The sequence below is a fragment of the Schistocerca cancellata genome, chromosome 11 (assembly GCF_023864275.1).
Source record: "Schistocerca cancellata isolate TAMUIC-IGC-003103 chromosome 11, iqSchCanc2.1, whole genome shotgun sequence".
Lineage (NCBI taxonomy): Eukaryota > Metazoa > Arthropoda > Insecta > Orthoptera > Acrididae > Schistocerca > Schistocerca cancellata.
In genome coordinates this window covers 127,069,918-127,077,876 of record NC_064636.1, presented here as the reverse complement: position 1 = coordinate 127,077,876, position 7,959 = coordinate 127,069,918, and positions in this window count along the sequence as shown.

The following is a 7,959-nucleotide window of genomic DNA, read 5'->3' as shown; positions in this document are numbered from 1 at the left end:
ACTTACAAAAGTTCTCAAATGAGCCACACTCACATTCCTCTTCTACTGCCACAACACAGTTCCATATGAGGTGATTCTCGAGAAGCAGGGTAGACACACACAGCATCAGCTTGTAAGAATTCAGTGAGAACTTCACATTTTTATTCTAATGACGCTGCCCATAATATGTTCATCACTGATACATCAGTCCGCGATATGTGATTTCAGAACTGTACTACGTGAGATCCCTTCCAGCAGTTCTACACAACTCATTGTTCCTTATCAGTTACATACAGTAGTTAATTTAGACAACCCCCAAACCACTTATGATCTGTGTTAGTTGAATATACCGTAAGTGCAGTCATGTTTTCCCAAATTCCTTTACAGATATGCCTATTATTTCAGTAGAATGTTCCAACCTCTGCATATGGCAACCTCTTTGTACCACACATTTGACAGCCTCTCAGGCAAACGAGCTTAGTTGTTTGGCTACAGGAATGGCTTCTACAGAGTGCGATATTTTTTCTGTACTCACTCCTATGACATATCATACTTGTATTAAGGTCATCAATTCAGACCCAAGTCAGCTCGCCTAGCATGAAAAGGTTCTTCACATCTGTTTAAGAATAGCAGAATATAAGATAGGCAAAACTGCCTAGCTAGACAAGATTCTGCGTGATTAGCACCTTCAAAATCCAGGAATCTCTCTCTCTCTCTCTCTCCCTATATATATATATATATATATATATATATATATATATATATATATATATAGGATGTAGTATGAAACAAGATGTGTTCCTGTGCTCCGTGTGACTGCCAGCCATTTCAATGCATCCTTCCATCCAAATCCAACATCAGACAGAATCATACATCTGTTGGTACACTTCCGATTGCTGCCAGATTGTGTCATAGATATTGAACAAGCATTCTCTTAGTGTATCGACATCATTTATGGCGCTGCATATGGCAAGGTCCTTAGAGTCTTCAAAGCCAAAAGCCAATAACAATAAGGTCAAGAAGCCAGGCAGGCAAAGGTATTGATCCCCTTCAACCAATCCATCACACCTAAAAGATACGTGATAGGTATCACCTCACCTAATGCATGTACCAACATTCTCCAGCAACACATGTAATTGGTTCCAAAGAAAATGACGATTCCTAGGACAATTCACTGTGTGGTGTGTAATGTAAGGACATAGCACTCCGCTCCAATGAATGTCTGCCTAAATGTTGATACTAAATGTGTGGTGGTGTCACATCTCTTCACGCCCACATGGGTTGGTATTGGCCTATATGTGTGTGTATTATGGCAATTTATGATACCATCTCTTGTGTAGCCCAGTCCATTAGTTAACAACATTTTTTCTGTGAACTACAGTATATGAGTGCACCTTCGTAAAAACCAATGGCAAAATGGCTAAATGGCCGCAAATCCAGAACTCACTGAACTTGGTAGGGATGGAGCAACTCTTCATGGACGATTTTCCAGACAACACACTTTGCAGCCATTCTTCAGACACTCATTCCAACATTATTCTCCATTGTTCCAGAATTATTTTCCACACATTCTAATATCCATTGCTCCAAATCAGGTTTGGGTTGTTGGAGGTGTGCCACTATCCTGATGCAAAGGATCACACTTTCGATTGCCACTGGAACAGGGTAATAAGCGTATGAAGTTGGTACCTGTAAACATACCATTGGTGATCTTGCAGCTCTCAAAGATTGAAATTATAATGAAATCCAGACGTTTAGCTGCTTACAGGCGTTGATAAATATCAATGGGGACAGTTGGAAAATGTGTGCCCCAACCAGGATTTGAACCCAGGACCTCCTGATTACATGACAGACACTCTCACTGTCTGAGCTACGAAGGACCGAGTAGTGTGTGGACAATAAGTTGGGAATGTGGGTCTCACGGGGAGCATGCCAGAGATAAGTCACTGCAGTCCCACCGTCCTCTGTGTCCTGGGTGGCTCAGGTGGTTAGAGCATTGGCCATGTAGGCAGGAAGTCCCAGCTTTGAATCCCAGTCTAGGGCGCATATTTTTTATCTGTCCCATTGATATTTATCAATGCCAATAAGCAGCTGAAGGTTTGGATTTCATTATTATTTAATGGTAATAAATATCTTTACAAATGGTATACCATGTCATGCATATTTCGTAACATAAAGGTTACATGCCCATAAGCTATCTGCCTGCCAGAAAGAGAAGACCATATGTGCCATCTACACAGAGTAGTAGGCTGGGCCTCCTTTGGATACTGTACATACAGTGACAGACATGCAAACAAATTACGCGAATGTCCTGCCCTGTCACAGCAAACAATGCACCATACGAGCCCTATGGGTACACCAGATGAAAATAATATACCTGACCAATACATTACATACTGTAGTATGCTACGGAACACTGTAAATGTTCTTGGGTTTGGGTGGATGCTTGATACGAATGCAAACACAATGTGTTGCATAAATGTCTAGTACATACGCTGTTTTCTCATTTGTATTGTGTAAAAGTATATGGTGGGCAAGATATGCTCTTCGTAAACACACAAAGGGCATGACGCCAAAGATAAATGTTTCTGGGAACATTTTTTCTTTTCTTGGTGCATACTACACCCTCTGCAAATATTTGAACCTCTTTTCTGATCGCCCTTTATATACACATACTGAAAGTTAAGTTCTGATACTTCTATCGGTGGCTGGGTACGATGTACTGAACCCATTACATAAATATTTACATCATTTGATGAATAACAATTATAGCAATTACAAATTATATGTTTTTAGGTTGGTTAGTAACTCGAAGTACTTTTGGCAAGAGCAAACCATAAATGATTATTATCTCCTGGGCAGAAGGTCGGTGCTGAAGTATAGACATGTGGACCCAAAATGGGTAGTCATTATAGAGTAACAGGGATAGTCCGCTTAGAATTGCAGCTTCAACCATGTAGAAAATATCAGACAATAAATTATATGACATGTTAGTGCGACGACTGTTCATTGCAGGGAAAAAGCAATTACTTTACTGCTGTGTGTACGTATTAAGGCACCACGTACATAAGAATCTGCATTTATACAAAATTTCTAGAACTTGTAGAAGGGACTGAGTATGTAATATCTTGAATAGCAATTTATATCCCGAAATCAACTCTTTCTGTTCTATCACAGTTTCACTTCAGATGTGTAACGTGTCCACATCTGCTGAGGGGAAGAGAAAAGCCTCAGAGTTTTCTTGTCCTGGTATGCAGCTGGGTAGTCAGGATGACGTGCACTGCACCTGATGGTCACCTGATGTCATTAATGTCATATGCAAGGTTTGGTATATAAAACTCCTGCAGAGACAGAGGAAGATATGCTGGCACAAGTTCTGGGTACTGCACTAGAAATTAAAGAGACACTAGGTGGGAAGGAGAGTGTGTATCAAGACATGCTTCATAGGCACAGTGTCTATAACAACGCAGGTGGTCGCCACATCAAGCACCTGTTGTAATGCATCAACAGTCTTCTATGCATACAGCATGCTGGGTTCTTTTTTGTTTATGTATTATGTAAACGTTTAAGGTTAAAGTCCTAATACAAATAAATGTACTTAAGTAGTAAGTTCAACTCTCGTTATGTTTCATTTCGAATTGTTACTTGATAACCACATTGTCTCACAGATCATTCAAATCGTCAAGTATAAGTGGATGAGTTAAATATCTGAACTGAAACTCTAATAGAAGAGACACAGAATGTTTCCAGAGACGGCTTCCTATTCTAGATATTATGAACTCCCTCCCCTCTACAAGTCCTAGAAGATTGTAATGGATAGTTCCAAGCACCCTGTATACATACGAGTTACATTTCTGAGAGAAGAATCAATAATTAATTATCTAGAAGCACACGTTATTAACAGAGTCTGTTGAAAAAAAAGACCAGTTCTCATTACAAAAATTCTTAACTACACAAAAATGAGATGTGCATTTGATGATGCTGCAAAACCATTTAAATTATTTTTGTCCCTTCACAACGCTGCATGGCTCTTAGACTTCCCAGAAGTTTCCTTGCATTGTGCCCTCTCGTTTACTTTCCTTCTCCAACCTCTGATTCGAAGGCCCTGGTGTTTCTTTCCACATCATCCAATCATCCCTTGGTCTCAACATCATAACAAGAAAGCCACCTCACATCACCAGCTATGATTATTTTAAAGAACATCTCGTTCTCATTTGTCCAAACGAAAAGCTGTGAGACGAACTTGTCGTCAACAAGAAGCATTCCAAGTTGCTGTGTGAGGATTTCGTGGCATGATCCAACTGAAATGTTACATTCTTCTGCAATCTCTCCGACAATCAGTCTTCAATTGACAGCTACAATTTCGTTCACGTTCCTGGCATGAGAGTCGTCGGTAGGCGTCGAAGGGCGTCCTGAACGAGGATCATCTTTAACTTCCGTCCAGCCGTTTTTACATCATGTGAACCATTCGTAACGCCGAGCACAGCTTAACTACCCATCAGCGTAGGCTTCCCACATCACTTGGTGTGTCTCTGTAAAGGTTTCTTGAGTTTGACGTAAAATGTAATGCAGACGCGTTGCTCCCTTAACTCTGCCATCTCCAAATTCGCACGCTGTAGGACACAAATTTCTACTCACCACAGCACTGAACCATAACTAACGGACATACAGCAATGAAACTTCAGCAGTTACACGTTTAACACAGGCGTGTTCAGGGATGCCAACCCAATTCGTTCCAGCACAGCACTGATCTGAAATTACAAACGTTACGGAAATTTTTTACAGACCTCATACAGAAAACGACAGCTCAACAGAAACCTATGTCCCAGTGTGTGTGTGTCGGAAGACACTACAGAAGGACCCCCAGTTATCTCGACTTACATAAACCATGTGTGAGACAATGCAGATTCCCAGCCCCCCAAATCTGACGGTTTTTCTTATTGACGAACCCAACCAAATGAGGTGGGCTTCGTCGCTAAGACAAACCACTCATGCGCATACTAATTTCCATCTTGCCCCGCGTAAACTATTCAGAAGTTGTGACGACTTTGTTTCATATAGTCGAATAATTGTCACCCTGTACCTACATCTCCTTAGGTATCGACTCTACAATCTCGGACGCTTTTCGCAGCTCTGCAGGTCCACTGAAAATGTGCTGTTTTTCTTTAATTACTTTCCACTATTAAACTAATGCCAGAATACCCTCTGTGATACTTTTTATCTCTCGTTTAATACAAAATTGTATAAATAAACATTTTTAATCAAGAAATGGAAAAGGGTCGTGGGATGAGCTGCTGACAGCGGAAATCTGGTAGAAATCTTATGGTCAACTAACTAGTGTTCGTGTGGGCTCACGCAAACACACAGAGCGCCATTCCTGGCTGTAAGGGTGAACTGCGCAGCCTCTACCCGACAGCAGAACACCCACCCCAGCGTACGAGAGTCATACGGAAGGATGAGCGGGAGAGGCGGAGAAGATTCGATGAAGAGTTGCGCGTTTTGCCACGGGATCGTTCACTCGCAGCGTGAATCTCACAGAGATTCCCAGCAGACAGGAGTGGCAATCGCTACATGTCAGGCGCTTTGCACCATGGAGAGAGCTCCTGTTGGAAGCCCGAGAGAGCGCGATCAAAGAAAAGACGGGGAACGTATCACTTCCTCCCACATGTAACTCAGCACGACCATAACATCAGAGACGTCCGAGCTCATACGAATGTTTATAGGAAGCCGTTCTGTCCACGCACCTTTCACGAATGGAGCAGGTGAGGGGAGCAAACAATCATAGAGGTAGCAGAGATACCCTCCGCCACACACCGTAAGCGACTTACAAAATGCAGACGTAGATATGGAATGGAAGGCACTGACCGTACTGACGCTCGAGACGGGAACGACTTGGCAGGCTCTGATACAAACCACAGAGTCCACGTGCAAAGCACAGACGCATTTAATAGGAGGAGCCTTATCACTCACTTCAAGCCTACTACTGAGGGAAATACTACAACTCATCTTACCGAATTTGCTAGTATCACATCGTTACTAGAAAAATTATGTTAGTTTAACAAAACACCTGTTAAATGAATATGTGGTGTCTGTTATTTCGGACATGTCTGGAATATCAGAAACCACATATACACTGAAGCAACCAAGCAGTTGGTATAGGCACGCGTATTCAAACACAGAGATATGAAAACAGGCAGAATTTGGCGCTGCGGTCGGCAACGGCAATATAAGACAGCAAGTGTCTGACGCAGTTGTTAGGTCGGTTGCTGCTGCTACAATGGCAGGCTGTCAAGATTTTAATGAGTTTGAGCTAAAGTCGGCGCTCGAGCAATTGGGACACAGCACCTCTGAGGTAGTAATGAAGTGGGGAATTTCCCGTGCGACCACTTGTGTATCGTGAATATCAGTAATCCATTGAAACATCAAATCTCCGACATCGCTGTGGCCCATAAAACACCCCGCAATAATGGTACCAACAACAACCGAAGAGAATCGTTGAATTTGATACGAGTGCAGTTCTTGTGCAGATTGCTGCGGATTTCAGTGCTGGGCCATCGACACGTGTCAGCGTGCGAACCATTCAACGAAACGTTATGATATGAGCTTTTGGAGCTGTAGGCCCACTGGTGTACTCCCGATGAGCTTTAAGCCTCGCCTTGACATATCAACACCGACGTTGCACTGTTGATGACTGGAAACATATTGCCTGGTTGGACGAGTCTCGTTTGAAATTGTATGGAGCAATTGGACATGTACAGGTATAGAGATAACCTCATAAATCTATGGACCCTGCCTGTCAAAATGATTCAAATGGCTTTGAGCACTATGGGACTTATCATCTGAGCTCATCAGTCAGCTCGAACGTAGAACTACTTAAACCTAACCAACCTAAGGACATCACACGCATCCAAGCCCGAGGCAGGACTCGAAACTGCGACCATAGCGGTCGCGCGGTTCCAGAGTGAAGCGCCTAGATCCGCTCGTCCACAACGGCCGGCCCCTGCCTGTCACCAGGGGAATGTTGAAGCTGGTGAAGGCTCCATAATGGAGGGGTGTGTGCGCTTGGAGTGATATGGGACCCCTGAAACATCTAGATACGAGTCTGACAGGTGACACATAGCTAAGCATTGTGTCTGAACACCTGCATCCATTCATGTACATTGTGCATTCCGACAGACTTGGGCGATTCCTGCAGGACAATGCGACACCCACACTTCGAGAATTGCTACAGAGTTGCTCCAGGAACACTCTTCTGGGTTTAAATGCTCCCGCTGTCCACCGACCTCACCAGACAAGATCATTACCTTGCAACGTGCTATTCTGAAGAGATCTCCAACCCCACATACTCTTAGGGATTTATGGACAGCCCTGCAGGACTCATGGTGTCAGTTCCCTCCAGCACTACTTCACACATTAGTTGAGTGCATGCTATGTCGTGTTGCAGCACTTTTGCGAACTCGCGGGGCGCTACATGATATTAGGTATATGGACCTGTTTGTTTGCGTCTCCAGTGTATATGTAATTAAGGTGAGATGGCCAATGATCTCCTCTGTGCACAAGCACAGCACGCTCGAACTCTGACGGGAATCGGCAAAATGCCACGAGTAATATTGATAATGGGGAAGGTGTCTCTAAATTAGTAGTATGTCGAGAAGTTGAATACTTCGGTTGGACAGAAGGCATGTTAGGTCAATTCGTGCGGTTGCAATGTCCAGCACATCCGGGAAGTTTAATGATCAGAGAATCTACCTAGTAAGCTGGAGACTCGGATACATATCGCAGTCTGCCACAAATTTTCAACTTTTCTCACTGATTTCAATCAATACACGCTGGCAGCCAAGGTCTGTAATTCCTCAACACCTATTAAAGTTAGTACTACAGTGCATATTTGTTGTCTGAAAAGGAAAGAAGACACAACGTTAATTACCAATAAAACAATGCAGAAAGCTCTAAAAATTAAGAGACCCTCAGAAACTGCCA